This window comes from Mirounga leonina, unplaced genomic scaffold, assembly GCF_011800145.1.
Source record: "Mirounga leonina isolate KUSES-001 unplaced genomic scaffold, KU_Mleo_1.0 Mir_104, whole genome shotgun sequence".
In the NCBI taxonomy this organism is placed as follows: Eukaryota; Metazoa; Chordata; class Mammalia; order Carnivora; family Phocidae; genus Mirounga; species Mirounga leonina.
Window position 1 is genome coordinate 12,174,700 of NW_023270231.1, and position 21,952 is coordinate 12,196,651.

A 21,952-nucleotide genomic window follows, 5' to 3' on the forward strand; every position below is an offset into this window, starting at 1 on the left:
AAAGACTGGTGTTAATTCTTCTTTAAATATTTGGTAAAATTCACCAGTGAAGCCATCTGGTCCTGGGCTTTTCTTCATTGGGAGATTTTTGATACTGATTCAATCTCCCTAGTGGCTATTGGTCTATTTAGATATTCTATTTATTTTTCATTTAGTCTTGCTAAGTTGTATGTTTCTAAGAATTTTTCCATTTCTTCCAGGTTGTTCAGTTTGTTGGTATATAGTTGTTAATAGTAGACTCTTATGATCCTTTGAATTTCTGTGTCATCAACTGTAATGTTTCCTTTTTATTTATGCTTTTGTTTATTTGAGCCCTTTCTCTTTTTTTCTTGGTTAGTCTAGCTAAAGGCTTGTCAATTTTATCTTTCAAAGAACCAACACTTAGTTTGGTTAATCTTTTCCATTGTTTTTCTGTTTTCTATTTCATTTCTTTCTACTATTCTTAATTATTTCCTTTCTTCCGCTAACTTTGGGTTCAATTTGTTCTTCTTTTTCTAGATCCTTAAGTTATAGAGTTAGGTTGTTTATTTGGTATTGTTCTTGCTTTTTAGTGCAGGCATTTAGCTATGACCTACCCTCTTAGAACTGCTTTTGCTGCATTCCACAAATTCTGGTATGTTGTGTTTTCATTTCACTTGTCTCAAGAAGCATTTTTATTTCCCTTTAATTTCTTCTTTGATCAATTTATTGTTAAAGAGGGTGTTGTTTAATTTTCACATGTCCGTGAGTTTTTCAGTTTCCCTCTTGTTATTGACTTCTAATTTTATGCCACTGCAGTCAGAGAAGATAGTTGGTATGATTTCAGCATTGTTGAATTTGCCGACTTTTGTGGCCTAACATATGGTCTGTCCTGGAAAATGTTCCATGTACCCTTGAGAAGAATATGTATTGTACTATCATTGGAGAGAATGTTCTGTATATGTCTCTTAGGTCCATTTTGTCCATAGTGTTGTTCCAGGTTCCCTTCTTTGCTATTCTTTTGCATCTCCAAAGGCTGCATGAATACAGGCGTAGCTCAGAGATATTATGGGTTCAGTTCTAGACCATATCAATAAAGTGAATATTGCAATAAAACAAGTCAAATGAAGTTTTTGGTTTCTCAGTGCATATAAAAGTTATATTTACACTATACTGTAATCTACTAAATGTGCAATAGTATTATGTCTAAAAAAAACTTACATAATTAAAAAATACTTTATTGTTAGAGAATGCTAACCATCATCTGAGCTTTCAGCAAGTCATAATCTTTTTGCTGGTGGATGGTCTCACCTCAATATTGATGGTTGTTGACTGATCAGGGTGATGGTTGCTGGAGGTCAGAGTGTCTGTGGCAATTTCTTAAAATAAGACAACATTGAAGTTTGTTGCATTGATTGACTCTTCCTTTCATGAGTGATTTCTCTGTAGCATGCAATGCTGTTTGATCACATCTTACCCACAGTGGAACTTCTTTCAAAATTGGAGTCAGCCCTCTCAAACCTGCCTCTGCTTTATCAACTAAGTTTATGTGATATCTAAATGCTTTGTTGTTACTTCAACAATTTCCACAGTATCTTCACCAGTAGATGCCATCTCAAGAAACACTTTCTTTGCTCATTCATAAGAAGCAACTCCTCATCCGCTCAAGTTTTATCATGAGATTGCAGCAATTCAGTCACATCCTCAGACTCTCCTTCTCATTCTAGTTCTCTTGCTGTTTCCACTACATCTACAGTTACTTCTTCCACTGAAGTCATGAACCCCTCAAAGTCATCCACAGGGTTGAAATCAGCTTCTTCCAAACTTCTGTTCATGTTGATATTTTGACCTCTTCCCATGAAACAGAAATACTCTTTTTTTTTAAATGAAAAAGTGTTATCTTATTTTATTATTACTTATGTAAGCATTTGATGCCAAAGAAACAAAGGTAATTTTACAAACTCAGAATGTTTGCAAGTGCATGAAATTTCCATTTTATTGTAGTTTTCTATCACCCCAGTTCAAATGCATTTCTCTACAACTATTCCAGCATAGCTCCTTTGGAATTATGTCAGTCATCCTTAACATGTGACTCTGCCAAATACTTTGAATCTAAAATAAACAAATAAAATTTTAATGATTAACTTTTTTTTTTATTATTTCTTAATAAAGTCATCAGGTGATGGTGGACTATTAATTTCCAACAAGGAGCTTTGTTGAAATGTTTCTTCTGATATGGTAGTTATAAATTAGAATTTTCAAAAAAACAAGGACAGAACAAAAGTACAAGAAAAGAAGCTTCTGCAGCTTAAGCCTCCCATAGTCCTAACCCTCTGAGAGAAGCAAGGCAAAGTACCTTTCCTGCAAATTAAGTGGGTTTCCAGTATTTCCATGTAGTTGAGCCTTCAGAGATAGACACTCAAGACATATCATAAATATATATACTATCTTGGCTCTGGTTGTATTAATTATGCCTGAGGAGTTTAATACCCATCCAGGTCCAAAGGTGGAAGAACATATAAAATGGCATGGTAATCAGCCTGAGCAGACTGTGAAAGCACAGACTGGTTGTGCTAGTGCAACCTGTGGGAAGTTTTCTTCCACGGAGGCCGAGTAGAACAGTCCTGCTAAAGAGACCAATGGAATAAGGGCAGTCAATGTAGGAAGAGACAGAAACATTCTTCTCCCCCACTTATTACCTGCCATTCTGACTTTTTAAAAGATAAGTGGTATTAAGAAAATTTAGTTCTGTGTGTTGTTTGTTTTTTAGAGAGAGAGAGTTCTAGTGGGGAGGAGGGTAGAAGAAGAGGGAAAGAGAGAATCTTAAGCAGGCTCCACACCCAGAATAGAGCCCAATGGGGGACTCAGTCTCACAACCCTGAGATCATGACCCTGAGATCATGACCTGAGCTGAAATCAAGAGTCAGATGCCTAATCAGCTGAGCCACCCAGGCACCCCTAGTGTTGTCGCTTTTACATATGATCCAGTGCTGCTCCATTTCTTCTTACTATTTTCATGTGTCATCCTAGTTGCCTGCGGTATCATATTAGGAATCCCATCAATAATTGGATAGGCTATTCCCAACTCTTCATTAATCAACTCATTTGTCAATACTTCATATCTAAGTGTCTTCTTGGAGAACGGGCACACCAGGAACTTGAGCAGTGCCAGGTCGGAGGCAAGGGGCTGATCCCCCATCCTCTCGTTCTCTGCCCAGCACCACCACCCCGACGCATAAAGGCACCTATGGGCGGGCAACCATGGACAGTGGCACGTGTGTACCCTGCAGCGCTGAGGTGGGAGCCAGCTGCACACTCCGCTCAGCATGGTCAGGTAGCCCGTGACCACACTGCCTGGTGCCCTTGGCCAGCCCGGGTGCTTCAAACCCAAATATTCATAATGGCATCCAGAATGATGGAATCCTTTCCAAAATGTTTTTGATTGACTTTGCTTAGATCCATCAGAGGAATCACTATGGCAGCTATAGCCTTACAAAATATATTTCTTAAATAATAAGACTTGAAAGTTGAAATTACTCCTTGATCCATAGGCTGCACAATGGATGTTGTGTCAGCAGGCATGAGAAGAACATTAATCTCATTGTACATCTCCATCACAGCTCTTGGGTGGCCAATTGCCTTGTCAACAAGTAGTAATATTTTGAAAGGTATCTTTTTCTCTGAGTAGTAGGTCTCAACAGTGGGCTTAAGATATTCAGTAAACCAAATTGTAAACAGATGTGCTGTCTCCCAGGCTTTGTTGTTTCCTGTAGAGCACAGGCAGGGTAGATTTAGTATAATTCTTAAGGTCCTTTGGATTTTCTGAAGGGTAGATGAGCACTGGCTTCAACTTAATGTCACCAACTACTTTAGCCCCTAACAAGAAAGTCAGCCTGTCCTTTGAGGCTTTGAAGCCAGGCATTGACTTCTCTCTAGCTATGAAAGTCCTAGATGGCATCTTCTTCCAAGAGAAGGCTGCTTCATCTACATTGAAAATCAGTTGTTTAGTGTAGGGGCCTTCATTACTCATCTTGGCTACATCTTCTGGAGAACGTGCCGCAGCTTCTACATCAGCACTTGCTGCTTCACCTTGCGCTTTTATGTTAAGGAGATGGCTTCTTCCTTTAAACTTCATGAACCAAACTCTGCTAGCTTCACACTTTTCTTCTGCAGCTTCCTCACCTCTCTCAGCCTGCATACAATTAAAGAAAGTTAAGGCCTTGCTCTGGATTAGGCGTTGTCTTGAGAGAATATTGTGGCTGCTTTGATCTTCCATCCAGACCACTAAAACTTTCTGCATATCAGCAATAAGGCTGTTTCACTTTCTTATCATTCATGTGTTCACTAGAGTAGCACTTTTAATTGCCTTCAAGAATTTTTCCTTTGCATCCACAACTTAGCAGCTTTTGGCCTAGCTGGGCTTTTGATGTGCCTTCCTCACTAAGCTTAATCATTTCTGGCTTGAGATGTGTGACTCTTCCTTCTACTTGAACACTTAGAGGCCATTGTAGGATTATTAATTGGCTTAATTTCAATATTGTGTCTCAGGGAATAGGGAAGCCCAAGGGGGTAGAGAGAGAGAGAAGGAGGGAATGGCTGGTTAGTGGAACGGTCAGAACACACAGTATGTATTAAGTTCACCATCTCATGTGGGCATGGTTTGTGGTGCCCCAAAACAATTATAATAGTAACATCAAAGATCCCTGATCACAAGTCACTATAACAAATATAATAATAATGAAAATGTTTGAAGTATTACAAGAATCACCAAAATGTGAAGCAGATACCATTGGGAAAATGGTGCCAATAGGCTTGCTTAATGCAGGGTTGCCACAAGCCTTTGATTTATTAAAAAAAAAAAGAAAAAAAAAGAGCCACTGGGTGGCTCAGATGGTTAAGCGTCTGCCTTCGGCTCAGGTTATGATCCCAGGGTCCTGGGATCGAGTCCCGCATCGGGCTCCCTGCTCCTTGGAAGCCTGCTTCTCTCTCTGCCTCTCTCTCTCTCTCTGTCCTTCATGAATAAATAAATAAAATCTTTAAAAAAAAAAAAAGGCACTATCTGCAAAGTGCAATAAAACCAGGTATGCCTTTTGGGGGGCTGAGGGAATTGACGCCTGAGAAATAAGAAGTCTGGCAGAGGTAGTCACAGTGATGATCCTTAGAGGAAGTCTAAACCCTGCTTGTTGAAAAGGCAAAGTCACAAGTGAGAAAACAGTGCCAAGGAGAAGGTATAGAACATGAAGATGCTCAGTGAAGATGAGGTTAACGCAGAAGAATTGGATAACAGAGTGGTTGGTAAGCTCAACCTGCTTATGGTTGTGCAGGAAGCTTGGCCAAGGAGAAGAGTGAGCCTGAACTCTAGCTCCTGATCCTCTTGCCCAGCAGTTTGCTTACAACATGAAGGAACACCTTTTACTTTTTAGTATATAGATGCCCTCTGGGCTAGTAGGGGGCCTGGACAGAGTAAGGTCTGAATCCTGCCTATTTGTTGGACCATATGCCCTGATACCTGACTATCTTGAGCCTAAGTCTCTTAACCTGCAAAATAGGATAATAATAGTGCCTACCTGGGCTTATTTTGAAGTTTAATAGAATTGATAAGCTAAAGAATATTTTCCACAATGATTAGAACGTAGCTACAAATAAGTAATTATCACTACCACAAACAACCTAAAGCCAGCAACACATACCGTCTGTACAGAGCTATTTAGGACTCATCGAAAAGACCTTGAAGGGAAGTTTAACTTTCCTTCATAAAGATCAGGGGTCAGCAAACTTTTACTGTAAAGTGCCAAAAAATAAATATTTAAGGCTCTGTGGGCCATAATGTCTCTGTCACATAGTCTTTTATTTTTTTTAAACAACACTTTAAAGTGGGGGAAGCAAATTCTTAGCTGTGGGCCATACAAAACGGTTTGCAGACTAAATTTGGCCCATATGTTATAGTTTAATGACTCCTGATAATGATAAAATGTGAGAGAGGACAGAGGCCTATGAGTTTGGAAATTTGGGGTACATGTGATTTTAACATGGATCCAGGCAGGAGATAGAACTCATCAGTTACTTGACCTAAGACCTCAGACCAGCCCCTGTAATTGGTTTAAGTTGTCTTTTTGGCTCAAGATCAGATGCCCAGCCCCATCACAGTGGTCAGCATGCTATATGTGTTAAGTAAATACTTTTGAGGGAATGGATTGAAATGATTTAAAGTTTTCTGAACTGCGTTTCTTCATCTGTAAAATGTAGACAACAATGTTGTCAGGAATAAATGAGATACTCTATAAAGTATATGCATCACAACATCAATGTCTCCTGTCAATGTGTGCTTAACTATCATATCAAATTAGTGTATCAGTAGTTCGATTTGATATAAAATAAAAAATTAAAAGTTCTAAGGATCGGTTGACTAAAAGTAGAGAAACAGGAGCCTCATCCATCAGGAAAAGTCTGGTTTTCTCAGAATGATGATGATTCTTCTTTTTGAAAAACAAATAAACGAACAACAACAAAAAAACAAGATCTCATGAAGAGGCCACCACATTCTACCTCTGAAACTGAGTGAGGACTTATGTAAGCTCTTACTACCTCCCACGACCTTTGTCCTCGTCCATCTTCCTGGGCACATTGCAAAGATTAAAATCATAGGTGATCCTTGGGGAAATGTGTAATTATAACCCAGGTGGGTTTCATTAGGATGGAATGTATGAGGATGAAGATTACAACTGAAATAGATTTCACCAAGGAATGGGATATATTTGGACATCAGGTAATTCACATTGTAACGTACCTCCTTGATATACCTGCAGAAAAATAAATGATGATAACAAAACCATGATATCTGAACTATAAAACAAGCAGTCAGTTGACACTTTAAGGAAGGAGGAAATCTTTTCAAATGTTTCACGGTAGGATACTGTACGTAATGGAAAGTTTCCCATGAAGAGGCAATACTTACAGTCTAAACTGTTCACTCTATGTCTCAGTTGCCTCATCAGCAAAATGGGACAATTGGACCTAACCTAGCTAGTGGCATAGATTTCTTTGCAAATTACTTCCAAGTGAGTATCAATGAATCTCTGATCCTTTAAGATGGCAAATACCATAGGTAAATGAAAAACAAATTTGAGAACACGTGTATAGTTTGGAAGGTGATTTTAAATAATTGAGACATATTTATCTTCTATTTTTGAAATACAGTTCAGAACTCAGGTGGAATTACAAGTCTTGTCAGATACTTTGAACTTGATACAATTTAAATAGGCTTGTTTGAGCAAGGTACAGAACGTTGTACATTTCCCAGGTTCAGCCAGTCGGCCTGCTGGATTGACTGGTGATGTCTTGATTGGTATGATTCCCCTTGACTCATTTCTCTGTTGTTGGTAATTAAAAGCTGTCTAGTTTTATTCTCATTTAATCATAAGTGAGAGGGTAATATCTGCCAGACTTTTCCCATTCGTTTGGTGTTTGCAACACGGCAGAGCCTTGAGATCACTATGAATTCTAAGCTGAAGATCCTTATAACCGAGTATCAATGCAGATGGTGTATTGGTGTTTTGCATCTGGGAGCTGATAATCAATCTCCAAGCTAATTGGAATACAATCCCCGGTGCAAATGGATAAATTGGCATGGATGACCTTATCCTCTGATTCCAGCTTTGAAAAACAGAACTTCTGTGAGTAGGCAGAAAACATTGTCTATCAACTGAAGTTCCCACAGGTCTCTGGGACCAGAGCAAGCATCTAATTTTATGCTGGCAGGAGAACATATATTGAAGAAGCAGGATTCAAAATGATAGTTGGCCTCTCTCTAGTCTCGGTATGTTTTGTTCTGGTTCTTGGAGCTTTTCCTTCATTATGGTTTTAATCATCTCGATCAGCATTATTATAATCACAAAATGTCAGCCTAAGAAAACGATAATCTCATCGTCATTATGTTTCAATGTCACCTTTGTCAACTTGTGCTTAGCTATCATTTCAAATTACTGTATCAATGCTGTAATTAGATATAATTTGTGATATGACCAGCATTCACAGGTGAGTGGTTTTTCAAAATATCCCACGCCAACTGAAATAGTTTATTATTATAGGTCTTTTCTTTCAGAACCAAATATGTTTAATGTAGGCTTTCACTTGAGAAATATTCCAAATCAAAATGTTACATTTTATGAATACAACATGACTTACTATTTATGACTTGAATATTACAGACTATGTGTGTGAGTTGGAAGCGCTGAAACCTGTATCCTGTTCTCTACAGTTTCTTTCTTCTTTTTTAACTAGGATGACATAAGGAGGTTTCTTAGGACTGTCTTCATGCATGCAATTAATGAAATTCAAATGTCTCTCTTTTACTAATCAAATTCCTTATTGAAATTGACCATTCTATAATGATTTTTATTATTTCATTGTACAGAATCATAGGTTTAAGATATTTTCCATTCTATTAAGTTTTCTTTTAAACCAAGATGAGATTAGGGTGTAAGAGAGGAAGAGAGGTGATGATTTGGAGAAAGATTTTCTACCTTCCCTTATGGGAAGAAGTAGTCTAGGTTAAAAAGTAGAACTGGTTGATCAAGCATAAAAGTGATTCATGAAATATGACATCTCTTTAACATTGAGGGGGAAAAATGCTTTCCTTCATTGAGTGCTTTCTCCCATATGCAAAATATTGACACATCCCTATTATATCAAACAAAAGCCTTCGTTCAGAGAGATAATTTTATAGAGCGGCTGGTATCATGTGATCTTATTAATATTTATGAAATATGATAATAATATGGAAAAGGGGGAACTGGAATACAGCCCTATCTTCCTAGACCCTATTCATTTCAGCTTCAAAATGTTTTTTCATTTCACACATCAGACGCTAATTAGCAAATATCTAATTAGTGTTAGAAGATTAATCGCTCATGGGAGTTGTTGAGGCTTTGAGCTTTCATGCATGCAAAAGCAGTGCCACTTTAGGTGCATTTGTTAAGGTACAGTAACTTTAAATGATACAACTTTTATTTTTCTTGGAAAAAATTTGAAATTACAGCAATGGAGTAAATTTAGGCTCAAGTAAAAAGAGAGCAAGGAATACACAATTCAAAAGATAAAAAATGAGACCATTGAGAACCACACTTTCAGTCCAATCATCAAATGTTAGGCAAGAGCCTACTCCGTTTTAGGCACTGTGAGGAGATACTCACAAGAGCCAGAGAATCAAAAAATGTAGCCCCTGACCTCCAGATCCTAAGGGAATTAAAGGAAGGGCTTGCAGACTAAGGTCCCTGGACCAAATTTAGCCAGACAATTGGTCTTATATAGCTGTAAACTAAAAATGGTTTTTACATTTTTAAATGGTTGAAAAAAATGAAAGAAGAATGATATTTCATGACACATGAAAAATAAATGAAATTCAAATTTCAATGTCCATTAAAAAAAGTTTTATTGGAACACAGCCATGCTTATTCATGTATGTAGTGTCTACGGTTGCTTTCACCTGCAAGAGCAGAGTTCATGGGGCGCCTGGGTGGCTCAGTTGGTTAAGCGACTGCCTTCGGCTCAGGTCATGATCCTGGAGTCCCGGGATCAAGTCCCGCATCGGGCTCCCTGCTCGTCGGGGAGTCTGCTTCTCCCTCTGACCCTCCTCCCTCTTGTGCTCTCTGTCTCTCATTCTCTCTCTCACAAATAAATAAATAAAATCTTAAAAAAAAAAAAAAGAGCAGAGTTCAGTAGTTGCAACAGAGACCATATGGCCCTCAAGACTAAAAATATTTACGCTCTGGCCCTTTGCAGAAAAAAAAAAATGTGCCCACCCTGAATTAAGAGCTGAATATTTTGATATAGTAGGATCGTTTTTAGCGTCAAGTAAACTAACACAGTTCTATAATTTGTTAGCTTGTGTGACTTTGGGTAGGGGATTTAAAATTTCTAAGCCTCAGTTTACAATATAGGGATTATGAATCTCTTCAAAAATATATGAAAACTGAGGCTTTGAGGAATTAAATAGGATTACTTAAATAAAGTGCCTTACTTGGTACTTGACTCATGGTAGATAATCTGTAAAAGTTACTCCCCTGGCCCCCATTGCCTCCTGGAGACAAAATAAAGTTAGGTTTCTCTATTAGTTTCCCTCACCCTCCTTAAGAAGGTTTCTAAATGGAAAAGTGAATGGCCCAGGATGGGTGGCAATACTATTTTTCACCTGCTTATGAATAAGATGGAAAAGGGGATAGATACTAAACTAAAATGATCTCACTGGAGATTTTCTGCTCTAATATTGTGGTACACTATCCCCATCTTGTCCCTAAAAGGCCTTAAGCATCAACTCCTTCTTCTAATAAAACCTGAAGGAAGGAAGTAGCCAGGAAGAATTTATTGTTAATGTAAGTTCCAATGATGTTGTTCTTATTTTTTTACTCATAAAAATCTCTGTTTATACCAAATTCCTATTTACAATTCATGGCAGTCAGATCTTTCATTTAAGTACACACATATTAAATTTATTGACTGTATCCTGTGGAGTTAATGATGGGTAACTCATTAAATGCCACAGGGAGCCTATCTTTTATAAGTAAGATTTTTTTTTCAGAGGGTGAGTGTTTTGGGGGAGGAAGGTTTGGGGTAAATTAAAAACTTTAAAAATTACTCTCTAAACTGAAAAATCTCTGTGTTTTAGAGCAGCAGAAATTATAATCAACACACACACACAAAGTTTAGTTATGTAAATAGTAAGATTGACTTCTAGAATCAATATATCTACATTGAAATTTGACCATAATTCAAATTGATTTATATGTTCTTGTGAAACAGGACTGCAAACTACTAAAGGCATTTAAAGTGAAGTTTAAACTGAGGATATAATGGCTTCCATTTCATCTCTCTGAAGGTTGTGAGCAACATTAATACATTTTCTCTGAAACCCTGTGCATTAGCAAAATGTTTTGAAATTATATTGATTTTAGATGACAGATATATAAGTCAATAATTTGAGGAATAGGATCATAGTCACATATAGCATATAATCACATGTTGTGATATGTATTTTGTTTACAGATTTTATTTATTTATTTGACAGAGAGAGACACAGCGAGAGCGGGAATACAAGCGGGGGAGTGAGAGAGGGAGAAGCAGGCTTCCGCTGAGCAGGGAGCCCGATGTGGGACTCGATCCCAGGACCCTGGGATCACGACCTGAGCCGAAAGCAGACGCTTAATGGCTGAGCCACCCAGGCGCCCCACATGTTGTGATATATAAATAGGAGTTACTTTAGATGATTGCTATACTGGGGAGGGAGGAGAGGAAAAGCTGGTGTTCTGGAATAACCCCATATTACTCACTGGTCACTCTGTGTATTCAATATGCCCACTCAGTCTTGAGGTGCTCTGGGATGTGGGTGAGTTTTATTTAGGGAGAGTGACAGCAGGGGGGTTGAGGTGGAGTGGGATGACCTAGCAGTGGACAGAAAGATCTACCACCAGTGCATAAAGTGAGCCAGAAGCCCTTAAACCCTCTCAGCAGAGGGTTTTTTACACCATCTCTTAAAAGCCAGGTAGAGGAGGAAGAAGGAAAGTGATTATAGCTGCAAATAGAGGAAATCAGTCATAAAGAGTGCTCTTTATATTGAAGAGAAGATGTTCCCAACCAAGCAGGTGATTTAACACATTTTTCAAGAGCTTTTCTATATTTGAACTCTGTGAAGGCTTATAAACATTGTCTGGCCCCCAGGAACTTACCATCAGGTCTTTCCTTGGTGTCTGTGGACCTCTAAACCATTTCACTAAGAACCACCAGGAATGAGGGTAGTTATTTTAAAAATACAGATTACTGGGTCCTTGTCTGCCTCCACTGAATCTGTGAGGGGTCATGCTCTGCAATCTGAATGTCAGTGAGCTTGTCAAGGGATTCTTAAGCACCTTAAAGTTTGAGAAAAATGTCTCTGGGTCATTGTCAAACAGGAAAAAGTAATTAATTGTTCTGCATGTCTTGCATTGTCTTTGCCCATTCCTACATACATAAAGCCATCTCTCTTGTTTTGTTTTTGCCCAAGCAAGAACTTCATCACTGCCTCTCATTATACTCTCTAGTTTTCTTTCTGTTAACTACAAATGGCTTTGCAGTAAAAACTTAAAAGATGTTATAAAACCAATAATAAGTGAGGAGCCAGAAAAACTTGGTGTCATTGTTGTTTCTTACTGTGTACCAAACCACCCCATAACTCAGGAGCTGGTGGGTCAACTGAGAGATCTTCTGCTGGACTTACCTGGGGTCAGTCACATGACTAGAATAACTTCAGGGCTTAAGTGGAGGCTGGTTGGTCTGGGGCAGTGATTTTCAAACTGTGGTCATGGGACCAGCACCATTAGCATCACCTGGGAAGTCCTTAGAAATGAACATTCTCAGACACCATCCCAGGACAACTGGATCAAAAACTAGGAGTGGCTTTCAGCAATCTGTTTTAATAAGTCCTCTAGGTGATTCCAAAGCACACTCAAGATTAAGAACTCTTATATAGGGAGCATAAGATAAGAGGGTTTGTCTCTCTTCCAAGTGGTCTCATCCTCCCACAGGGTGGCCTGAGCTTCCTTAAATGGTTGGTACCATGTTCCAGAAGGATGAAAACAGAACCTGAAATGCCTCTTGAGGCCTAGACATAGAAGTTGTCCAGTGTCATTTGTGATATATTCTATCAGGTAAAGCAAACCACAAGGCCAGCCCAAATTCAAGGGGAAGGAAAATTAACTCCACTTCCTATTAAGAGGAATAGAAAATCACATAGCAACGAGGTATGGATATAGAAACAGGAATAACTGTTTTGGCCATCTTTGCATGCAATCTATCATATTAAGGAACAATTTAATAGACCTGATGCCACATTATCAACAAGATTCCCCAACATTGTCCTAAAGGATTTTTTTTTCTTCCTTGCAAAATACAATGCCAATTGTGTAAGTGTCACAGGGTGGACTTAACAAAATAACTGGATGGCTTAAAACAACAGAAATTTAGTTTTTCACAATTCTGGAGTCTAGAAGTCCAAAGTCAAGGTGTCAATAGGACCATCCTCCCTCTAAAACCTGTAGGGAAGAATCCTTCCTTGTCTCTTCCTAGCTTCTGGTGGTTTTCTGACAATTCTCACTTCAATCCAGGACACCCTCCCAGATTTCAGATGGATAGTTGGCTATATTTTATAATATTTAGAATCTAGGAGTAACTCTGTACTAGGAAGAGAGGTGGATTTCAAAGAGCTTAATTCACCTCTTAATTTGCCACATGGCTGTGTTTATGTGGCCCTTTAGTGTGAATAGATACCTAAATGTTTCACGGTTTAGTGATCTTGACCTAAAGCCCAGGAGAGAATGCCAGCACAGAATGTGGTACTTATGTATGTTATGATGGAAAAGCCACAGAAGATAGTTTCTTCCTGAGCTGTGTGTTTTAAAGTATCCTATTACATAACATGAAAATTAATGGTACCATTTAGAATAATAATACCAGGGGCACAGTTAAAATATCATGTTACAGCTTGGAGATAGTGATAGCTGCAATGGAATATATGTAGTGGCAATTGTGTAAAGGGAAGGTTTTATATCATCTTCCCTGGCACTCGTCGGAGATCGTTTTATTCTATTATATCTCTTTGTATAATGAGACTTTGGATTTTAGAACATGTAGACCTGTCTAACCATGTGTATTTATAGATGATAGATAGATAGATAGATAGATAGATAGATAGATAGATAGATAGATATCTGTATCTATATATTCATTCATTCACTTATTCATCCATCCATCATTCGTCCTTTCATTAAACAAATGTAGACTGAATGCCTACTGAGGAATCAGAAATAATGAAATAATAATGAAACATTGTTTTGCCCTCACCTCCTGAAACAGATATTAGAGAGGGGGACATAAAATTTTAAAAAATAATAATAATAAATATACAGCATAAAATAAAATTGAGGGAGCCAAACGTGCCATGAAGGAATGTACATGTAATCGGGTGATAAAATTAACATTTATTCAAATAATCTAAGGCATATTTGAAAGCATATTTTATAAAGGTTTGTTTTTCAATATAGTAACATCTAATTACATAGTCTGCCATGACCAAGTATGATATAGTCATTGTTCAGTGCCCCTTTGCAAGTTATTGGGAATATTTTCTAATTGACGCTGATGGAGTTTAATAATTGAGCTGGTTGGGACTGTTGTCATGTTGTGTGAAGAGCATGGATTTGGGGGCGCCTGGGTGGCTCAGTTGCTTAAGCAACTGCCTTCGGCTCAGGTCATGATCCTGGAGTCCCAGGATCAAGTCCTGCATCGGGTTCCCTGCTTAGCAGGGAGCCTGCTTCTCCCTCTGACCCTCCTCCCTCTCATGCTCTCTCTCTATCATTCTCTCTCTCTCTCAATAAATAAATAAAAATCTTAAAAAAAAAAAAAGAGCATGGATTTGGATCCTAAAAAACTTGGGTTTGATCTGAGGCTTGGCAGTATGGTTATTTACTGTCTCTGTGTATAGTAAATGTTCTCATTAACTGAAGATAGTGCCTGATTCTTAGGTTGACCTAAAGCTTACATGAGATAACATAGCCATGATCTTTGGCAAGTAAGGGCTTAACATATATTTTTACATGTGTTTAATTTTTCTCTATAACTTCATTCAAGCAATTTGTTTTTTTTAATGGTCTTTGAAAATGGCCACTGAAAAATAGTCTTTTGAGGACAGATCAAAGATCCCCTTCTCTAAAATGGTATCACTCAAGCACTTGGTGCACCATCAAAGTCCAACTTTGAAAAAATGTTCTTGCTGGATAAACATATTTTCTAAAAGATTTAACTGCTATTCTGCTCAGATAAAGAAAACAACCATAGTTAATTTTTACATCTTCAAAAATGTATGTTTTTCCAATGATGCATTATATGTCAAATACAATAAAAGGGCATTAACAAAAACCACTTACACTAAAATCTGATTCATGCTCTCACATAATATTTATGGTTTTCTACTTTTATGGGTGCATCCAAAGTTTGTGAATTTTTAAAAAGCCCTCTTTAAGTACCCTGCATTAGGACTGCATTTTATCTTCCTACTTTGGACACAATAATCTTAATTACATCTGCTGCGCATGCTGCTGGACAGGGCTCCCTTTTGTCCCCTCCATGCATAAATTATGACCACACTTGTAGTCTTGATAGGTCATACTACCAATAACAGCAATGATCTTGGTAGTGAACAAACTTGGTACTGTCATGTAGGATGCATCTCCAAGTGTAAAAATTATTTGCAAATGATACAATTATTAGAAAAAAGTTACTTGATACTTACCACATATGAAGTTGTTCAATGTTCAGAACAATCCCATGAATTAGGAAGTGTTATCAGCATCTTACAGATGAGCAACATAAGACCATGAGAAATTCAATAACTTATCCAAATACGTAGGTTAGAAAGTGGGGAAGCAGAGACCTGAACCCCATTATTCTTCTTCTGGCATCTGTTTGCTTCATCACCATGCAGTACAGACCACCTGAGGGAGAACACATGGGGCTAAGTGATTCGTGTCACTTGTGGTAGAGTTAGACCTGGAATGTCCTCAATTTTTTTTTTTTTTTAAATATCAGAAGCTAGTGCCTGGCTTTTTAAATTCTTCTATCGTGAGTCACTGTCTTCTGGAATTATCTCCTATAAATATCATGATCTGCCCAGTAACCTTACAGTGTGAACTTTATACTGCTAAAGTTTCAATCCCTGACCTAAAAGGAAATCTTTAATCAAGAAATGGATCCTGGTGCTTCTGTTAGCTCAGAGCTCCCCTAGATGACTAACACTAAGTCTTTGCTAACTGCTGAACTGAACAGTTAAGTGACAGAAGGTTGCACAGAAGGTAAATATTCTTTGAGATGTAAGCCTAAATTAGGAAGGAACGGGAGGATTGATCATGAATGGGTGCCTACATTTGATAGTCTCATGATTTAGGTGTCCTACGGAGAGATGTTGGCAGGGACTCCAGTTAAAAAAGGGAGGGGTCACTCTTCGAGGCAGAAATAATGACAACTAAGCATCTGATATTCCATGGTCTCTTGGCTTTCTTCCACACTGAAAGACCGAACTAATCTCTCTGTCAACTCCAGTGTGGTAATTTACAACTTAACACCCTTAGGCCAATTTCTATCCCCCTCCCCATAACTGACACCTCAGTCATCACCCTGGCCTTCTCTCCTTCTGGGTGCAGAGACCCCACTTATCTCACCTTCAAAGGGGCAGTCACATCGACTGCACTTGATGCATTTGTAACGTGTCAGTCCAAAGCACAAGGTCATCTGAATGGGACTTGCACTTGAGATCCACTTATTTTGGTAGACTAGCATCTGTCTGTCAGTGGGTTCCAAATTGGAGTATTTGTTCTTCAGGATCTGTTAGGAACAGTGGCATAAGAAGGAGGAAGAATGGTTTTGACATTATAAATGCTTCTCAGCCACAGTTAATTTTTGGCAATATTTTGAAATATTTATCTTAGATTTATTTTTTCTTTTTTATCATACAGATTCATGCCAAAATACAGAAACCATGTTGGCTATAAATGTGGAGCCACACAATAAATAGTAGAGCAATCAGGGACTTTAGAATTTATATAATTTAACCTTCTTTTTACAGGTGTGTAAACTGAGGCCTGGAGAGGTTATATGCCCAGTCCAAGGTCACATGGCTAACTGATTGTAGTTTCTTATAGTATTCCCTAAGACCCAAAGATGTGGAAATATCCACTAAACTCGTTTTCTCTTTGCACTTTTAATTACTTCTATTTCTCTGATTTATCATATCCCAACATATTCTTCAGTCCTTCCAATTAAAGGGATGAGGGGAAAGGTGGAGACAAGGATAGGAGCAAGAATACATTAGCATAAATTAAGATAATTTACACCAAATCAAAAACTTACATTCAATTCATCAGGGCACTTTCCCAGAGCAAATCACAGAATTTTCCCCTAAGTAATTATAAAACAGGTTAAAGGAATAAGGACTCTGGTCATTCATCGATTCCTGATTTTTATTCCCAGACTTATCACTCCCCAGGATGAGAGGTTTGAGAGAAAAGATACATTTGTAAAATGACTAGAATAATTTTACCCACCTCAGGGATTCAGTGAGTGTTTAATACCATAAAGGCCTCGGAGATAGTCAGATGAAAGGTGCTTTAGAAGGCAGACATGATTACTGGATTAGAATTTCAGAGAGTGAGAAAGGAATCTTTTGTGTTGACAGGTTTTTTTCTTACTCTTTTTGCAGTCATATAGTGGTTTAAATTTTTTTCCTCCCAATTTTTTCAATTTCAGATCATGTCCTTGACTTGGTATAGCTCTCATGAGAGGGAATATGTGTTGGTGGAAACTGTCTACCTCCCTTTTGGATTTTTTTTTCCAATATGCATTTTAGCCTCCTTGAATTTGCAGGGCTAATTTTCCTCATTTCCCACGGTTGTGATGTTTATAAAGTAAAATGGAATTACCTAGGGACAGTGTTCTCTAACTCAGTATTTATTACATGTCACAGAGGCACACACGCACACGCACGCACACACACACGCACATGCACAAGTATACGCACACACCTCCCTGTATTGAATTGTTTGGAGACCAGCCCAACTTTGTTTCATTCTCCAAAGGTTGCCATCATATCATTAATCTCTCTCAGCCCTTAAAAATGGCCTTTTGCCATATTCTGTCAGAAAACAAGATATAGACCATTTACTTTAAATACCTAAAAATAAAAATGCTGAATCAAAGAGTCTCTCTCTCACACACACACACACACACACACACACACAAGCTACCTAATGTATTTTCGATTGTTCGAAATATCTGTGCATTGGGTAGGGAGGAGCAATAGAATTTGCAGTTTATTGATAGTGAAATAGTTTATTACATTGGTTGTAAAATGTTCTTTGTTATTAAAGTAAGGAGTGCTAATTAATAATCCTGCAGAATTGTAGAGCCACCTTTGAACAGCAAAAATAAATTCTTAATCTTTTGCAGTGGGATTCTCCTCTTCCTTTCTCTCTCCCTCCCTCCTTTTATGTCTTCCACTCTCCTTTCTAGAAATATTTATCACAATAGGAACTGTGCAAGGGCCAGCGTTTATAGTGGCGTTTGAATTCAGCCAATCACACTAGAATAACCTTATGGATTCTAACAAGGAATGAATATCAACATATCTTTTGGTGTGAAAAGACTGAGGATAACACCAACCCCAAATCTATAAGCTTTGTTTTACTTTACATAGGATATTTCCCCTATGAGTCATGAGCATTATATCTAGTACACTTGAACTTTACAAAGCTTATGAAGATATCTGTGGCTTAAAAACTAAAGTGTATTGGCTCCAAAATGAAAGTAAAATGACAAAATCCAAATTAATTAAGTTTAATTAAATAGCTACTGAATGCCAAATTTAGCATTATGTCAACTGATGGACTGCTACCCAAGTTAAGTTTATGCGCTTATATATAACTTAGATCTTTATATAACACTTAACTATTTATCTATATATACTTGATATACAATATATATTATATATTATATTTTATATATTTATATAGACCTGGAGGGCTAGGGCTTTTTGCAAAGACGCATTCTAGGAACAATGAAGTCTTAAAGCATCCTTTTTCAAAAAAATGATTTCCTTTTTCAGACAACTTCACAGTAATGGCAAATTAGATTTGATGTGTATGTGTAATATATTTGCAAAAAGAACTAGTTACCACTTAACAGTATGGAGGGTTGGGGTTATTTTCCCATACACAGTAACTTTGTGATGTGTTAGCTGTTTTTGCAGTATGAATACATTTCTTTCTGCTTTCTCTCTCCACTAAAAAGTTGCTGTGAGCTGACTTTTGTTCCATTATACCTCGGTGCATTCATGGACTCCTCCTTCAAAACTATTGCCAGGTGTTAGCATCTTCCCTGAGTAATTTCAGGCATTTTCCTTTGAATGAAAATGGCTCACTTGGAAGGTTGTGAAAGGCATATCCATGTGGAATTGAGAGGATTTTGTGTTGCGATGTGGTGAGAAGACTTGCCAGAAATTGCCTGTTTCAGGCTGATGATGCAAAACTAGACATCTGTTAAATTAACATCTACCTAACATTTTGCCTTCAGTCAAATGCATTTTTTAAAAAAATTAAATCTCTCCCACTCTCTCCCACTTTCTTTTTTTCCCACTGTCAAAACAATCTGTCACAAGATATTTAATTTCTGTGTAATGGGTTACTTAAAGAAACCAGCATATGGCTCAGTGTAAGTACCTAGCTACAAGTGACAGGCAATGGTGCACACTGCTGGTTTGCTCTTCTCCTGAAGCATATTGCACCCAGCATCGATTTCATTATGGTGCTGGATTCCCTCGGCTTTGATTTACATTATTGCCAGAGTCTCTCACAACTCTTGCCTTACAGAATTAGAATATCCGTATAAATATTCTTGTTCCACCAAGGAGTCAGAAAGCACTTTCTATTTTGGTTAAGTGGTGGTCAGTGTATGGCTCTAACTGTTTGGGGGAGGGAGAAAGTGTAACCTCATTACGCACAAAGCTTTACACACCCCTGCTTGTGTGCAAACACTTGTTAGTAGACCCAAGCTGATGTGTAGCCTGGCTGTTTGCTGTAGAGGGACTGATCTTTGACACAGTGACAATACTCGAAACATCATGCCGAACAAGGGCATCCCTGTCGATGCTAGTAATTTCTACAGTGAATAACCTTCTTATATAGTGGAGTTGCCCTATTTGGGGAAAAGAGTCTAAAGTCACCGTCACCATGGAGAGAGCAAAGATGAAGCATGATCAAAATTGTCTATACAAATCCCTTGAGCCATCCATGAGGTATAAATGGTTGGGTGGGTAACTCCGTGTATAGTAATGCATGTGCATTTATATGTGGTAAAGTGGAAAGTGCTTATTAATTCAGCAAATAGCGTTCACTATGTGCCAGGCACTTTTCCAGGCCCTGGGAATGAGATGTGAACAAGAAAGGCAAGATTTCTGCTCTCAATCTGCTCATATTCCCATGAGAAAAGCCCAATAAACACCTAAGAAATTAGCAACCTGTAGGCAAAATATAAGGTTATGGACTATTTTATCTATCTGTCTATTTATCAGTCTAATCTATCTGTAAGCAATAAACAAACATATGCATAAATATATATCTTTTATGATAAACTAATAAATGAATCCATAAACAAAATATAAGTTTACAGATTATTTTATCTGGCTATAAGAATTAAATCTCTCTCTGGGGAACTATAGATATAAATAATATCTAAATTAACACATAAAATACAAGTTTACAGATTATTTCATCTATCTATCTATCTATCTATCTATCTATCTATCTATCTATCTATCTATGATCTGTCTCTGTTTCTCTCTGTCTCTCTATCTCTATCTATCTATCGATCTAGTTTTGTACAAGTTAATATTTGCACAAACCTACTCTATTGTATACCTTCTTTGAAGGGCAAAATGTTTATTTCTGTGAAATTTGAAAGGTCCTCAGCTTGTTCTTCATTGGAACTACTAATCGCAGTATCTGGAGAGCTGGTTTAAAAGTGAGGTCTCCCAAGTGGGGTTTGACCTCTGGGCCATTGGTAAGGAAACAGGAAGTTGGGGTAAACCTCCGTGAAGCAAAGCACACACCAGCTCCCTGGTGGTTGCTGTCTGATTGTTCATTCACTGAAAGGCTATGTTGGGGGTTTTCTAAAAGCATGATAAAATACCTGCAATAAATGACTTCAGTTTATTACTTAGTAATTCAAATTCTCAAGTGCCCTAGAAAGTATCTCTGGGTCATTGTTAGTGGAAAGTTGTCGTAAATGAACGTGCTAGGCAAGGTGACAAATCCTTGGTCCACTTGTACCCAACAGCTTGGAATAGCTATGTGATTAATCAGAACATGATGAAGTCCTAAAGTGCAAGCAGCATATAGACTGAAGGATACATTAGGAGAGCCAAGAAAATACAGTATTTCTTTTTAGTTCGACAAGAAATTTCAATGGTCACACTTAAGATTATTTTCAAGAATTATAATTCTTTCACATAATTTTTATTGTGACTCTCCGGAGCCTCTCATACCAGTCTCTGGTTAGAAAGCACTGGTTAGACAAGAGACTATTAATTATAGGGGACAAACTGATGGTCACCAGAGTGGATGTGGGTTGGGGGAATGGGTAAGATAGGCGATGGGGATGAAGGAGTGCACTCGTCATGATGAGCACTGGACGATGTATGGAAGTGTTAAATCACTACATTGTACATCTGAAATTCATATAACACTGTATGTTAACTAACTGGAATTAAAAAAAAAAAAAAAAGAAAGAAAGCACTGGCTAGAAATCCACCATGTTTAGCTAAAGCTGAATGCCACTGAGATTATTAAGAACCAAAGACAGACTCTTATCCCTTTATCTCCCATGAAATAAGGGGGGTGTGTGTGAACATTGTACAGAACCCACTGGCCTCCTAGCCTTGCAATGCCTATTCGCGGTGGTGGAATTTGCTGCTTTAAGCTTCTAAGATGATTTGCATGTTCCATTAATGTCTGTTGTATATAGGACTGAGATTTCTTCTCGTACTGTCTTTAGGGAGATCAAAACTGATAGAGAAATAGGAGAATTACAAATTTAAACATCCTAATACCATAGCTCCTTGTGGTGTCCTGATATTCATTTCATGACTATTTAGTAAATACTGGCTAGTTGCCAAACACTCTAACAGGTGCTGGTGTGCAATGGTAAGTTAACAGTGAATGAGTGAATGAATGAATGAATGAATGAGAGAGATATGGGTTCCCGCTCCCTGGACCAGTAGAGAAACAACATTAATCAAATAAGCAACAAATAAAAATATCAAAATAAGCTGAGGAAAAATGTTCTGAGAGACAGAAACATGATTTTAGGGAACACATATCCAAGGAAGCTGACCATAATTGATGGGATCGGAGATTCCTCTGAG

At 37.9% G+C, this 21,952-nt stretch overlaps 1 protein-coding gene and 1 pseudogene across 1 annotated transcript in view; one reads left to right on the top strand and one right to left on the bottom strand.

Annotated features, from left to right (window-relative positions):
* TENM2 (teneurin transmembrane protein 2) overlaps nucleotides 1-21,952 on the top strand; it is a 923,830-nt gene that overhangs the window by 234,517 nt on the left and 667,361 nt on the right. The gene's annotated exons all lie outside the window — the stretch shown is intronic.
* LOC118016483 lies at nucleotides 2,423-2,637 on the bottom strand (annotated as a pseudogene).